The sequence below is a fragment of the Alexandromys fortis genome, unplaced genomic scaffold (genome assembly GCF_014885135.2).
Source record: "Alexandromys fortis isolate MF-2015 unplaced genomic scaffold, M_Fortis_MF-2015_v1.1 scaffold_3, whole genome shotgun sequence".
Taxonomy (NCBI): Eukaryota; Metazoa; Chordata; class Mammalia; order Rodentia; family Cricetidae; genus Alexandromys; species Alexandromys fortis.
Window position 1 is genome coordinate 33,613,746 of NW_026067909.1, and position 16,939 is coordinate 33,630,684.

Below are 16,939 nucleotides of genomic sequence, written 5' to 3' on the forward strand. Positions count from 1 at the left end.
CATTTGAACTTCTTCTTTTGAGAATTCTCAAAAAAAAAAAGAGTTGTATATGTGTATATACATCTATTAAAGAACATCCAATCTGATTGTATAATTTAGCTTTGGGGAGCAGTGCATAATAAACTTAAGGTAACACTTTCTTTTTAGTATGTTGAATTTGATTCTTTTGGATATATATGCAGAAGTTACAGGGTTGAATCTGATGGACATTCTCTCCTCCTTCAGTTTGACTTTGGTGGAGCTATAATAATTTAAATTACATTCCAACCAGCAGATTATGTGGTCTCGTATCCCTTGCATCCTCATTGTTGTCCCTTTTCCCTGGATGACAGATATTCTTACTGGGATGATATCACTCTGTGCAGGTTTCAGTTTCCAGTTTCTCTTTTTTAGGAACAAGAAGAAATTTTTAAAGAACAACTCAGGAAACAGAACAAAAAGCATGAGGAAGAAATAAGGAATATTAAAATGAAAAAGAAGAATTCTGATTGTTCCATGATGTGAAGAGTCTTTGCATGCTGACTTCCTTCCCTACTGAAAGGAGACTTTCATGACAGAATCTTATTGATATGTTTGAAACTGTCTCACTTTCATAACTAAATATTCTTCAAAATAATAAAGATGTCAAAGCCTAAGGAAAAAAAGAAGAAATACAAATTTTATATACTAAACCACATATAATCTATGTTATAGGGTTTAGGGAAATATACCGCTTCTAAAATCTAACCAAACCATTTCATGATCAATTTTATATCTGATCATCTCTGTCTGACATTGCTAATGTGCTTTTCATCAGCATATGAATCAATCATTATCAAATCTTTGAAAACTATATGTGAATCAACTTCAGGAATATTTTGTCAACTCTTGGAACACAAAATTGGCAAACTATGCATTAACTACTACAGAAATCATTTCCTTACTTAAAAAAAATATGTTCCCACACAAAATTAAAAATCACACTACCACCTAATTCAAGCATCTCCATTCTTTTATGTTAAAAACGGAAAATGAATTCATATCTTGCAAAGATATTTCACTCTGTGCTCATTTACACCATTCAAAATGCCAACATATGGAAGTAATCCAAGAGTCTATCAATAGGTCAATGGATTGAAGTGTAGCAAAGTATACAATTGAATAATGTGAAGCCATTACAAGAATGAAATCACATCATTTGTAATAGTGTAGATATATGTGAATGACATTATGCTAAATTTAATAAGTCAAAGCCAGAAAATCACATATTATTCAAGCTCACTTACATGTAGAATCTAAAATTGTCAAATTCCTAAAAGATAAGAAGGATTGACAAGAGGTGATATATGGAGAAGCTGGGAAGTAAATGCAAATGTTCAATTGAGATGAGCAACTTCTGGGTCTGTTAGTCCAGCGCTATGCTAATATATTCAATTCAAATTGGTAGTGGTAGACTTTACAGAATTTACGACATATATTAAATCCTTGCACTATGTGTGCTGAGAATGATCAATCTTTCTACTAAAGGCAATAATCAATGTACTTCTCAGACTTCAATATGGGAAGCAAATAGTAGGGATTGCATAACTCATGAACATGTCAAAGGGATGTATTAAATAGTTATCTCTAATGCTTTCTACCTTAGTTTTTTAATTGTTTGAAGATTTCATATATGTATTTAACGATTCTTTATCAGATCAATTCTTCCTTTCCTTCTACTCTAAAGTCCTAAATTTCAAAATTATATCACACTCCCCACCCTAAAGCCCAGAGATCACCACAGAAGAGAGAACAGATATAGTGTAAGATACAGAGGCAGTGGGCATTTGTAGACAGTGTTCCTCAGCTTGGTGGTGACATCGCATACATGAAGTTATAGTGGCAGTGAGTGCTCACACAGTACCTGGATGAGATCAAGCCAGACAAAATGTAGCCTTCATGGTGGAGGGGCTGTTGATATCCTATTCACGGTCAAGGAGATATTGACAATTGTTGGCTGCTGTGGAAAAGAAAGCTTTCTTCAGGAATGTTGCCTCTGAGAAACTGCTCCAGTAAATGGTCCAATATCCAGGTACACACATGTAGCACTATCTGAACTCAACAGGTTTAAGAAAAACATGAAGAATCCATCATACTTTTTAAGATACGGCCTCTCACTGTACCTGAAGCTTGCCATTTGTGCTGTGCTGCGCAGCAAGCAAGTTCCTGGGATCCATCTGTCTCTACCCTACAAACCTGAGGTGACATGTACATGTAACTATGTCCAGCTTTTACATTGGTGCCGACTCTATCCTTTAATTTTTTCTTATACTGTTTCCTATTCTTGTACTTCTCCATGCTCCAGTATCAGTGCTATGATGTTTCATGGGAACTCCCCAGTCATCTGAATCTCTGAAGTCACATCTAGGCATATTTAGATCCTAACAATTCCTTATGAATTCCAATTCATTCTTATTTATTTATTCATTAATTAATTTGTTGATTGGTTTTTCGAGACAGAGTCTCTTTGTATAACTTTGAGAACTGTCTTGGAACTAGCTCTTGAAGACCAAGCTGGCCTTGAACTCACATTCGACTGCTTCTCCCTCCCAGTGCTGGGATTAAAGACGCGCACCAGCACTTCCCAACTTGCAATTCATGCTTAAATTTAAATAAGTCATCTTAATTTACTAGCAATACATACCAATGTTTCTTTTTTTCAAAATTAAAAGATGAATCATAACTTTCAAGGTTCCTTTTTCCTTTTGAAATACATTCCATATACATATTTCTTAAAATTGATATATGTGCTTTCTTCAGAAGAAAAATCCCATTTGGCTCTCAATATTTATTGTTCTGTGAACTGCTGCTGGAAGGAATTTCTCCGTGTCAGTGGAAGACAAGTATTAAATTTTGTCTAACCTTTCAGAAGTGAAGAAAATATTGTCCTTGTTGCCGAATTTACTCAGTCCTCAAGTGACTTCGATCAGCAGCAAAGGAGTGACAGAGAACAGAAGCTGCTATGCCTTTCAATCTTATTCTTCAAGGTTTCTGTTCTTTAATATTAGTGCCATGAATAAACTTCAGAAAATATCAATATCTGGACTACTCTTTGCTCATTTTAGCCCCATGTGCATTTTATAAGCTCTCTGTATTATGTTCGACTCCAAACACTTGAAACGTATCATCACACTCAAGCATCACAAATTCCTAATAGATATGATTTTTAAATCATATTTTTGGCAAATATTCATTACCATTCTTCAGATAAGACTAGCTCAGCCAAGGATGAGATTAAACAACATATAAAGCTTCAGCCATCATGGGATAGAGCCACCTTGGCTGTGAAGTCAGGGAGTCATCCTGTGGTTTTCTTGTCCTTCCTCAGAGAAAATAGTGTCCCCTGAACACCTTGGCAACCACCTCAAATCCAAATTAATAAAATCAAGAAAATATTATCTTTCAGATGTGAAGTCAGAAGATTAGGATGGGTAGGCAGGGCTAAAACCCCTGAATGTTCCATGCGATAAATAATTTCCTTGATGGTTCCAGCTGCCATAAACTTCCCACTCTTGGCTAGTGGCCCTGTCTCACTAACCAGTGCTTCTATGATACAGTGTGTTGTCTCTGGTGCCTCCTTCTTTCTCATGCAATGCCGTTTGTTATGACACCAACTTGATCTAGTGAACTCAGAGAAGGGTTTCTACAATAATGGTAAAACAAAACAAAACAAAACAAAAAAACCTTACAGTCTGTCACTGAAAGAGATCATAGATGGATCTCAAATCAGGAATGCGGAGACAGAAATTTTAGCAGTGGTCATGTAGGAATGTTGTTTACTGGCTTGCTTCTCTTGGCTTTCTTAGTCTGCTTTCATATAGCACCAAAGACAGCTTGCCCAGAGATGGCAACTCCAACAATGGATTGGGCCTTCTGCATCAGTTATTAATAAAGAAAGTGCTACAAGAACTTACATACAGATCAACCCGGTAGGGTCTTTTCCCCATTGAGGTTCCCTCTTCGATAAATTAACTTGTGTAAAGTTTACATAAGATAGCTAGCACACACTTTGGAATTAAATATCTTCAAAGTTCTTACCATAAAAGGTAACATATACATAAAGATTTGGGAACAAAAAATAAACATATTGAAAAAAGGATTACATATTCTCCTTACTATATTGTGGAAATGTAGTTTATGGTGAATAATTTACACGGGTAAAGTCCTTTAAGTTGAATTGATCTAACTTAGCTATGAATTATTTCATCATGTGAATATACAAGTCTTTATAAAATGGATGAAAGATTACACACTTGAATTAATATATAGTATACGCGTTCAGTTTAATCTCATCACTTAAAAGTGAAATACAAACACAAATATTGTGTGTGAAAATCAAGTGCATAAGACATGAAAAGCAAAGTGTATTATGTGAAATTGTGTTCTACATTGGGGAAGCAATCATTCCAGGTGAAAATATTGAACAAAATATACTTTAAGTACTGAGTATAAAAAGAAAAAAAATGTCCCAGGGAAGATTAGTCCATTTGAGTGGGGGGGGAAAGATAATACTTTTTCTTGATGCAAATATGAAATTTAAACAAATCTCATTTCTCTGAATTAAAAATAAATAAACAGGTAAATGATTAGAAACATCTTAATTCATTAAAGGGAGACATAGTGTTTCAACCCCATAATAAAAGATTTAAATGAGAACATTCTTTAGTCAGAATGCAGCTCAAAGTTGATGCTAACAACATAAAGGTAGGAGTGGGGGTCTGGAACAGAGTGGAAAGGGGAGAGAAAGAAAGCATGAAGAGAGAAAAATAGGAAAGGACAAGCAAAACTAATGCCCATACAGAGGGTCAAATGGAAAACTATTACAGTAGAGACTTTGTAAAATATATACTTATATGAAAAGAATCTAAATGGAATCACCAATAATTGAGGTGACAAACCTCCATCCAGACATCACTTCCACACAATGAAACCTCCAGTGCCAATAGTGGGTTATATGTAATTGAGTTGTGGGCCAAAGAGACTCCATGGAAACCTGTAAACAACACAGGCTATTGGTTGCTTTTCACAACTGATGATAGAACTCTGTTGCTGAAGACAACACTTAAAAACTTATTGACCGCAGAAAAGTGAAAATAGTACCTAGCTAGATTCTTTACCTCTACATGACTAGTAATCATCCTTTTGCAAGCTACTCTATATGCTAACAGAGGAGAAAGATAAACACAAATCTAACTAAAAACCTGAAATCTACAATGATGACCTGCCGTCAAGATATGCTGGGGCAAAATGGGACAAAGCTGTGGTAGTAACTTGTCAATATCTGATTTGATTTAAGGCCTACTCCATGAACTCTAACCTATTCCTATCACTTTTTGGGAGGTGAAGAAACTGAGTCTAGATATGTCATTGCCCTAGAGGAAAACAAAATACTACTAAAAGAATATAGAAATAAAATTATTCCTAATGACATTCTTCTATACTCATAAATCAGTGTCTTGCTCTTCTACCATCAGAGAACCTGCCTCCCACAGTTGACAGGATAGAAACAGGGATTTATTACTGGAGAAAGTGAAGAGAGTGAGAGACCTTGGAATAATGATTCCATAATGGGATGTCTCTATCAAATCCCTCTCTGCCTAACTTCAGGGCTCAGGAAACTCTGGGGAAGAGGAGGCAGAAAGATTGCAAGAGCAACGGGAATGGAAGACAGCATGGAAACAAAGCATTCTGGATGCAAAAGAAGGGATGCACGTATGAACTCACAGGCCTGCATCAGTCTTCATAAAGTCCTAGAGTTAAAGGAGTAGACATATGCCCTGCTCCTAGTCCAGAAGCTATCTCCAATTGAGAACTCCTTTCAAGACAGAAATTCAATAAGAGCTATGAGGAGCTGAGGGCTTCCACTTTGTGTCAGAAGTAACTAAGATTAAGTAACATTCTTACAAGGAAATATTGTATTGTCCAAAAAAAAAAAGGTGGGTGAGAAAGAAAAGAGAAGGTATCAGTAGCTATCAAAATAAGAAATAATACACATAGTGACAAGTTTGAGAATAAATAAGAATATTGCAGGAGCCAAAGGGCCCAGGTAACAATAATTATGCCTAAAATTAGTTAATTACAAGTCAGGAAAAAGTGGAAAGTGTCCAATTGCAACCAGAACTGCACAATTGCCTGCATAATTATCCAATTAGAGCCTCAATTATTTGTTGTTTTAATTTTCTCTCTAAAATACATCCAAATACATATGTATGCATTTAAAAATCTCAAGTAGGCAATATTATACTTTTAATATAATATAATGGACTGTTTCCCAACATTATGATTTTCTCAAAAACATTTCTAAGAATACTGTGTAAAGTGAGTTGAATACAAAATTTAAAGTTTATAGAGTCAGTAATATAATAGTGGAATTAATTTTACTTAATTATTAGTTTAGAAATATGTTAGTTTATGTGTTCCTTTTAGGTAGAACACTGGAGCACAGTGCCTTAATTTGCGATCTGCACGATCCATCATGTAGACTTCACTTACATAAAGTAACTTAAAAATTACTTTATACAATGGATATTGGTAGAAAACTTTAAATTGACCTGTGAACTGGAGTCATAGTGATGTAAGATTCCTCTCTGTATGTTATGAATATGTTTTATTACCATTGGTTAATAAAGAAGTTGTTTCTCCCAGTGGCTTAGCCGAGTAAAGCCAGGTAGGAAATCGGCAGGAGGGATGTTTTGCTAAGATACCAAAATGGGCTTACATTATATGAACACAGTAGATCTTGTGGGGCATTTTTTAAAAATTATCTTATAATGTAACTCAGGCAACTGCAGAACAAGAAACATTCAAAACATGCCAATGTTTACTTGAAGATTTAGTTATTAAGTGAATTGTAGATTTATCTAAATGCTAATTCTGAGATTTGCTACCCTAAGTGGCAGGTGGCAGACACTTTAGTTGTGGACGCCATTGTCTACACTGGAAGAGTAGGTGAGAAGGGCCCTAGTGTAGGCTACTGTCAACTTTAAATCTGATCGCCTTGCTAAGTGGCTTCATTCTTCTAGTCTTGAATCCGAAGTTTAAGAATGAAGGAAATTGTTATGAACTGAAAGATATGTTGTTTTTGGATGAAACATATCCTCAAATTAAATACTTATATATTGACCGCAAATTCGAAGACTGTGCATGTTTTTGCAAACAGAACTTTGGAAATATACTAAGTTCAAGTGAGGTCACACTGGAATAGAAGAGACATACTAATCCCATAAGACATTCATCTATATTTCGAAGGTAAATATGGGACTTTTGACCAAAGTGTTAAAAAAAAAACACTACTTTAAACATATTCATTCACAGATGGAGACTTTAGTGAGATATTTTGTAACAAGGAAGAATGATTAACAGGGGCCTAGAGTTTCAAAAGATTGCTAACAAATCACCTTAGGTAGGAGTGAGACCTGGGTCAGGGTCCCCTTCATAACCCTCAAAGAACTGAGTCCTACTATGTTCTCTTTGGATTCTAATCTCTAGAACTGTGTGTGTCAGACAATGTCCCTTTAAAAAAAATGTTAAACCACCTAGCTTATAGAACTATGCTATGGCTAAAAACTTTGACAGATAATAGAAACCCTATAGCTACTTCTATGTAATTTCAAATGCATGAATTTGGGATTCTTCCTCAAGTATGACCACAACATATTCAGGTTAATCTGAAGAAGTGTCATAATAGTGTTTTTTGATTTTTTTTAACATATAATTACTTGCTTTCCCTTTCAAAGAAATCCAAATATCAGAAATAATCTTCTTTTCCATTTTTCTAAGCAAAAAAGAAATAAAAGAAACTCTTAAAAATTGTGGCAAATATGATGTGCTCAAAGAGTACAACCTCAAATTTATTTAAAGAAGATTTAACAGAATAACAAATATTTTATGGCATTGATCAAGTTATGCATTGAGTTTGGGATATTTAACTTGCATATAGTCCCTCATGGAAGGGTTTCTGCATTAATAAATGTTCAAATATTGAAAAGAAGTTTGAAATAAGAAACTATTCTTAGAGTAACCAGCTCTCTTGAACATTGTCCTTTCCTCTGGCACATGGAGAGAGATGCCATTGTACATTTATGCATCAAATGATTCTTGTGTATATGAAGAGATGGAAATACAAAGAGAAATATAGTTTAAGGCAATAACACCCAAACAATAATAGTTAGAACACTGTTGTTTTAAATTGAACTTGAAACAATTTTATTAAAAATGATAACTAAATTGGATCCTGATGATTTGAAAACAATAATTCCTCACACTATGTTAAGATGAAAATATTGGTAATGAGGTACTTTTTAATAAAGCTGTATTTCAGATCTAGACTGATTTGACATCTACTGATTTAATATTATATTGTAGATATACCACACTTGCATTAGATCTTAGTACATATATTAGGTTCAGGGTCTCAAAATGTATTTGATATAATATTTTATTCAGGCTGCATCAAATTAGTCTGATGCATATGACTTTTGATAGCTGCCCTCAGTGCTCTTGAGAAGTAGTGTGACTACAAATTGGATACTCCCTCATGAGGTATAAAAATGCTACAAAGTAGAGAGTACACACCTAAATCAAGACATATGGGACCAACACAAAGAAAACAAGCTGCTCATAGAAAATAAGAAACGGGGCTTTCTGTTCTCTCCAGGGAGCATCACTTCAAGGTTGCTACTTGATCACATCCTGCCACAAATTGTTGACAGTTTTAGTTGGGTATCAAAAACACATTAACTTTTCTATCCATTGCTGGGAGAAAACTGTCAGCAATATTGATGGTGAAAGACTTTATGCCAGAGCAAAAGCTAAATGCTGAGCATAGCACTCAAAAGCCCAGAGCTCAAGGCTCAGACAATGTTCTTCTGTTTTCTCATGCATTTTTCCCCCAAAACAACAAGAACTTATTAATTGGGCTCATGATAGTTTGATAAAAAGTTTTACCCCTGCTGGTATGAGTAAGAACCATTTTAACCATCAAGCAACATATACTGAAAAAAACTGTAGAAAAAATATATTTCAAAGGATGTATTAAATGGCAAAATGAAAACTGAAAAAATGTGATTTTAGCAGAAATGTAAATACTTTTTAATCAATGAAAATAAGATAATTCAACGTATTTGTGAATAACTATTGAAAATAATTTAAACAGGCACAAATCATTCATATACCTATTGACTATAATAAATTCTCTATCATGTGTCTTCTCTTTCTGTCTTCTATAAGCCCTATGCAAACATAAAAATGATCCTAGTACTGTAATATTGTCTTATTTGATTTAAATGCCACCTTATGGCAAAGGATAATATATTAATTAAAATTTATGGATAGAAAATCCAGAGTAGTGATATAAAAATCAAGTTAAAATGTAATCACTCAAATGCATGTATATGATACCTAAAGTAATTATTTGCTAAAAATTGCTCATTTTAAAAACTTTGACAATATAATTAAAGAGAAAAGAAAAATAATGAAAATATATGTGACTAAAAAACAATAGATTTAGGCATTGGGGATTTAGCTCAGTGGCAGAGCACTTACCTAGGAAGCACAAGGCCCTGGACTCAGTCTTCAGCTTTAGAAAGAAAGGAAGAAAGAAAGAAAGAAAGAAAGAAAGAAAGAAAGAAAGAAAGAAAGAAAGAAAGAAAGAAAGAAAGAGTAAATATATTCGATTTGTGATTTTAGAGAGTACCATTCTTTCAATGGGGATACTTTGCTGTTTGTAGAAAAAAATGACTAATTTGAAGCATAAACGAATTTATGCTTCGTTTATTCAGGTAGCATAGAGGATGATACTTCATTTATTCTGTAGGAGACACAGACTACTCAAGTGGTTGCAGAGTCCACCAAACAGGATATTTTTGTACATGAGACACATTCTTAAGATTTTCTTGCTTCTTATTTCACGAAACTGTACAAGAGACTCCTTTTGTGGGGCTTTTTAACTTGACTCACTCCATTTTCTGAATTTCCTTCCAGCTAACTTCTAAATTAATACATTCACTGAAGGTTTTACCCTACTTTCATACTTTTGAACTAAATTTACTCATAACTTGCCCTGTGCACATCTGTGTAGGACTTTTATAGCAGTGAGTGACATGTTAAATAATAGGCATGCGAAAATCTACATCATTCCAGGAGAATCGGAGGTTTCCCTGAGACCATTAGTGTTAGATGAACTGATAAGTCATAATATTCTGTGCAATAGTGATGATGCTAAATGCTTCAGTGAGATTACTATCAATTAGAAGCCTTAAAGGTTTAATGTAGGAAAAGTTTGGTCAGTAAAGAGATGCAGTTTATGCAATGATCTTGTGAGAAGTAAAGAAGTCAAACAATATGCAGATGTTTTCTTGTGGTGGTAATGGAGCTGCAGTAGAACGTGCTGCATTGCTTGGACTCCATTTAGACACTGATGCTGTTCAAAGTTCCGCTTTTTCCTAGAGGGGCAATGTGTTGGGAATATGTGAGGTGTGTCTCAGACCTCCCTGGGAGTCTAGCAATAAAATCTGAGTAAGAGTTCTGAGGCAGTGATGAGCTTATGAAGAGCCATAGCTTCTAAGACTTTCTCAGCCTCCAGAATCTAAGAAATACAATTGAGAAATCTTAACCTACAGAAACTGAATTAAACATAAAAAGGTAAGAATTTATTCTCTGTGCATTTTATTACAATTGAAAACACACACAAAAAAACAATATAATATGGCAAGAATACTAAAAATAGCAAAGTTAGAAGAACCTCCTAAATATGTGTGTGTGTGTGTGTGTGTGAGAGAGAGAGAGAGAGAGAGAGAGAGAGAGAGAGAGAGAGAGAGAGAGCAACAGATACATAAATGTGGGAGGCTAGGCTGGCTCTCAGCACATGGGTATATGCAGTTACTTATGATCCTGCAACAAAAACAATTACCCATTGAGCCACTCCCCAATCTCTAAATAACTTCTATTTAATTAGTTTAACAGTGTAACTTAGTGAATAACAAACTTAAATATTTGAAGAGACAACATCTCCTTTTATGAGTCTTTATACTTCAATAATAAATGTATCACTTGTATTAGAAAGGATATGTAAAACAAGAAAAATTGTATCAAGCTATAAAATACTTAAATATCTTTTTTATGGTATAATTATGTGAGAGAAAAAAATGGAAAAGATATTTGGTGTAAAAAGCATAGAAATGAATGCTTCTAAAATACAAAAATGAAAATTGCCTTTTTAATTAGAAAGTAATTGATTATCTTGATTTTTCCGTATCTACAACAGAAGGCATTATTTGTAATGTTTTCTAAATGTGAAAAGAGTTTTATAGCATATTCATAGTTATAGAAATATCACAGATACACCATTTATTAAAAATAATCAATATATGTAAAATAAAAATTTAGTGGTACATGATGCTACCTTTAAAACTAGTCAATCATTTATATTCTTATTTAAAGTAATAAGTGGCTATGTGTATTGGTTTCTTGAAGTCATTCACTCAATGAAGACTATAGAAATTTATTTTATTATATTTAGCACAAAATTTCACAAAATAATCAATTGAACATTGCCACGCACTGCCCCCCTGTGTCTGCGCTCTGTGCACTGGCACCCAGTTCGCGAGCTTCAGACAAGGGGGCTGGAGGTCAAAATATACAAACACACACAGACAGAGAGACAGAGACATGGGTCATTTTTGAATTCCCCAAGAATGCCCCCTTTATTGTGTTCAGGGTCAGATTATATAGAGATAGCCACACCCCAGCCAAACCCACCAGAAACCACTCTCCTGCCATCAGGAACTCCTGAAGGTCTTGTGCTCAGAGCAGCTGTAGGCACTCAGATCAGGGGATTACAAGAAATACAGGATCTGGGGTCTCACTGCTCCCAACAGAACATTGCCAATGTTTTGCCAAAACTAATTTTTAAAATAAAATTTGAATGTCACACAAATGACTACCACCAAATTGCAAGTGGTAAGCGATCTTCTTGACTTTTTTTTTAATTGGCATAAATAGGTTTATTGAGGATGAAAAACCTCAGTTGAAAAAAAAATGCTTCCTATGAAGGCTGTACAAGGTACCACACTTAATATAAGAGGACGTGCCTAATTTCACTGCCAGTTACTATACCAGTGGTACGGGAGAATTGTCTGTACTCTGTCAGTCATGTCTATCTATGGCTAACATAGATGAGAATAAAGGGTTAATATAAGCTCCAAGAGCTAATAAGAAGCCTGAGCTAATGGGCCAATCTAACCTATGTAGTCCTGTGTCATTTTCTTTGGGACTTGCCGGCTGTGGGACCTGGTGGGAAGACAGAAACCCCGACAAGCCAGCCCTCATTGTTACAGAATGGTGCCCACCTGGATAACTACATCCACAGAAAGCCTGAGAAAGCTTGGGAAAGAATAGAGTGAAGCAGGTTTTCTTGGTAGCAGCAATTTCTTGGATCTGCTCTGCTTGCTAGAGGCAAGCAAGCGCTCTCTCATCTAAGAGGGGCTTCCTGACTCAGCTTTAGCTGCAAAACCCTGTAGCTCTTTTAAGAGTTCTTGCCATGAACACTTAAACGATGTTGATGAAAAGCTGAACGCATGCTTTTCGATTTTCAGCCATAGCAGGAAAACAGCTGTGCCATTTTAAGATGCCAGCTTTCTGGGCTGTCCTGCCAGGACAAACTCTGACTCTCTCAAGCAGGCGGTCCTAACTACTGAGCTTTCGAATGTTGTTTAACACTGTTGTAGCTTGCTTGCTGGCAGGGACCTTGAACAGCCACAGAGTTGTGGCAATAAATATAGCTCTGGTGGTACCTCTGCCATGAGGCTGAAAAGCTAAGGAATGGGCTGGATCTAGCCGTCAGAGCCACGGCTTTAATCCTCTCCATAAAGACTCATGTGGTCAGAAAAAGGGAGATATACAGTAAAGAGAGATTCAAAGATGAAGAAAACCTCTAAATGATTTACAGTGTGTTAAAACATATGCAGGCTTAAAAACAAACAAATAAATACAAAAAAACTGAAAGAAAAACAGCTTCCATCTGTGGTACTTTGCACGTGACTGGCCCCCCTAATCTTATAGTTAGTGGTGGTATTAGGACATGTGTCTTTGTTGGAGAATGTATGGTCTTGTTGGAGGAAGTGTGTCACTGTGTGGATAGGCTTGGAGGTGTCCTAAGCTCAGGTTACTGCCTAGTGTTTTAGTTGACTTTCTGTTCCCCAAAAGATGTAGGATTCTCAGCTACACATACAGCACCATGACTGCCTGTATGCTGCCTGTCATGTCCCACTACACTGATAACGGACTGAACCTCTGAACTGCACACCACTCCCATTAAAAGTTTTTCCTTTGTAAGTGTTGCCATGGCTATGGTTTCTCTTCACAGCAATAGAAACCATAAAACACTATTTATTTATTATTTATTTATTCATCCATCCATTTATTTATTCTTCTCTCATACATTACATCCAGACAACAGTTTCCTCTTTCTCCATTTCTCCCTAATCTCCCCTTTTAAAGCAACTAGAAAAGGGGGTGACAACTTTAACAGTACTTTTGGAGAGTAATCAAAAATTTCTTCCTCATGTTGAGATTGAACTGACCTCCTCCTCTACGAGCAATGGACAGCAATTCAAAAGAGGAATATTATGTGGTATCTTGGGTTATGTCTATAGATCCTTCTGGGAATGAGGAGTCACAAGACAAATGGTAGCTCAATGATTGGATGCCTGGGAGGGGTAGAGGTGGCAAACCCATGGTTTTGCAATGTCATATATGTAAAAGCCCAGAATAAGGAGAGTCTCCACAGAATTGCCAAGATACCTGTTAGAAAAGCCAGTTGACCTAGAGGAATGGTTCATTTCGTAAAGGTTTTCTGTGGATTCCCCATTTTCATGTAGTGTCAAGAAAGGCTGATCGCTAGTAGTTCCAATGCTGAGGAGGCAGAGATAGGAGGATCCCTGGAGACCACTGCCTAGCTAGTCTTGCTGAGTGGTGAGCTCCAGGTTCAGTGAGATCTCTGTCTCAGAAAGCAAGCCAGAAAGTAAATACAGGAAGACATTCAAGTTCTTTCTGCAGCCTCTATACTCTCAAGTACATGTAGGCATATATNCATACACAGACACACATGCACACACACACCAAACACACTCCACACACACATGCTCAAACCATACATACACACAGGCACAACACCACTGAAAGACACACAATTTTTGAAAAAAAAAGAAGAGTGATTCACTTTTACTGTTGTTAGGTACAGAATTATAAACCTCACCTACAATCTCACCTAGAACAACCTTCCTATTGCCCTTCCTGACTTTGCCCGTCCTGACTTTCATTATTTTAGTTCCAGTGAACATTGGTCTGAATCATGTTGAAAAATCAGGAAAATGTGGAGCAGGAAGGAAAATTTAATGATCCATACCCCTCTCACCGTGACTAAGGAGTGTCTGAAATATACCCTACCAGGAAGGACATTAAATCAGCAGAGAGTCACTGTTACTAAGCGGGATGGCCTAATTTTGAGGAAGTGAGAGGATTTGTTGCCATACCCAGTGCTGCACACATGAATATCACATTACAGACTTGATATTAGACCAGTTAAAGCAGATATAAGCAAGTTATTTGAATTGTGCCAAGGGGATTAGAAAGAAACTAATTATCTGCGCTTTCTGGTTCAGTTTCTGTAACTTACAAATTCAATAAAATAAGTAAGAAAAAATGTTAAAGCTGGAAAAAAGCAATGAATCTTTCCATAAATGTGTATTAAGAAGATAAAGGAAGTCTTGTTTTCCAACTCCTTAAATATTACTCAGGAGGTACATTTCAAACTAAAATTGATGTTAACAATGTAACTAATCAAGGACACAGAGGTCTTCTAATTGGTTAAAATCACTTTGCTTAGAATTTGCCTCATTCTAAAAACCATATCATATAAGAATATGCTTTTAGCTTTCAGAAAATCAATCATTGTCAGTTGACAAACTGAGAATTCATTTGACTATGTTTTTCAATACATTTAATCAAATCTTTATCAAGAAGTTGCTTAGCATTTAAAAGGTATATTTTATGAAATAGGTTTAAAGGAAGCAATAAAGCAGAGGAAACACACACACATATATATAAATTATAAAGGGATAATATATACATATATATATATATACATATATGTGTATATATATGTATGTATGTGTGTATATATATATATTTTCTTAGGATTTCTATTGCTGTGAAGAAACTTCATGATCATGGCAACTCTTATAAAGGAAAATACTTCATTAGACCTGGCTTACAGTTCAGAGGGTTAGGACATTGTCATCCTGATGGGATACATGGCAGCATGCAACTAGACATGTTGCTGAAGAGGTAGCTAAGTGTTCTCCATTATTCATGCAGCAGGAAAAGAAAGAGATGCAGTCCTGATTAAAACCTCAAACATCCCCCCCCATGTCTTTTTTCTTTCAACAATGCCACACCTTTTGATAGTGCCACTCCCTACGGCCATAAGGGGACCATTTTTCATTCAAACTACCACATTTACTCCCTGGCCCCCATAGGCTTGTAGCCATATCATAGTTCAACTTCAAATCACAGCATTAGCACTATTTTGAAGCCCAAAGTTCAAAGTTTCTTCTGAGACTTATATAATCTTGTAACTATAAACCCCTGTAAAATCAAAATAAAAAATAAGATCATATAATTCTAATAAATATTGGTGCACAATATACATTACCCTCCCAAAAGGGTAGAAAGAAAGCATAGTCAAGAAGTTTTGGACGGAAGCAAGACTGAAAACCAGCTGGACAAACACCAACCAGTTTGTCTCCATGTCTGATGATCAGACATTCTCCAGATCTCCAACTTGTACCAGCTTTGTTGACTGCAACACACTTCTTTCTCTTGGGCTGTCAACTAGCAGCTCTCCTCGACTAATATCCCATGATTTGGGCATCTACAACATCTTGGAGTCACTGAGGCAATCCAGGCTTCCCATTTCTTACTTCATGCAATGACCTCTCTAGGCTTCCATGCAGAAAAGCCCCTGACACAAACCTGTTCTCGGTGCTTTCCTCAGTTGTATAGATTCCATATCTACTTTTTTTGTATCCTTGATTCTAAAACTGAAGCTTCCAAGGTTTGTTCCTTGGTGGAATGGCCACATGCTCCTCACCACCCTTCTTTACAGACATTTTCCCATGCTTTCTGGTTTCAGTGGGTTCCTCCATGGCCTGAGCTTGGTTGTCCTTGACCTTGCTTGGTAGATTAGACTGGCCTTGAACTCTGAAATCTGCCTGCCCTGGGATTAAAGGTGTATACTACCACACCTGACCCTGAACTTCCTTTAATTTCTTTTCACAGGTGAAAATTTACTGCAGGGGAATCTTGCCCTAAGATCAGAACTTCCTTTATTCCATCAAGCATCAGACTTTTCTTCAATATTTTTATCTCTTGAACACATGATTTAGCTCCATTAAAATTCCTAGTGCCCCTTTTTCGTCAAACTGTACATTTTGTATTTTTTCTTTCTCAGTGTACTACTTTTCATTATAGATCTGCATACAACTGGCCACTAATAACCGCATGACACAGTCATGCTAGGCTGTTTTAGAATGTCCTATACCAAAGCTGCTAATCCATAACTCTTCAGTTTAGCCTCAGGCAGATTTATTTTGGATAAGTGCCAAAAGTCAACACATTCTTCACCAAAAATATCACAAGAATGATTTCTATGTTTAATAGTAATATTCTTCTCCTTAAAACGTAATGAACTAGGCTCCCACAATTCAAATCACCATCAGCACCACTGTCTTCCATGTTTCTACTAATATGGTTCATTAAGATCCAAATTCTAGTCCTAACTTCCAAAATGTTCCTTATTCTTCCAAACAAAAACCAGCCTATTAAAAAAAAAAAAAAAAAAAAAAAAAAAAAAAAAAAAAAA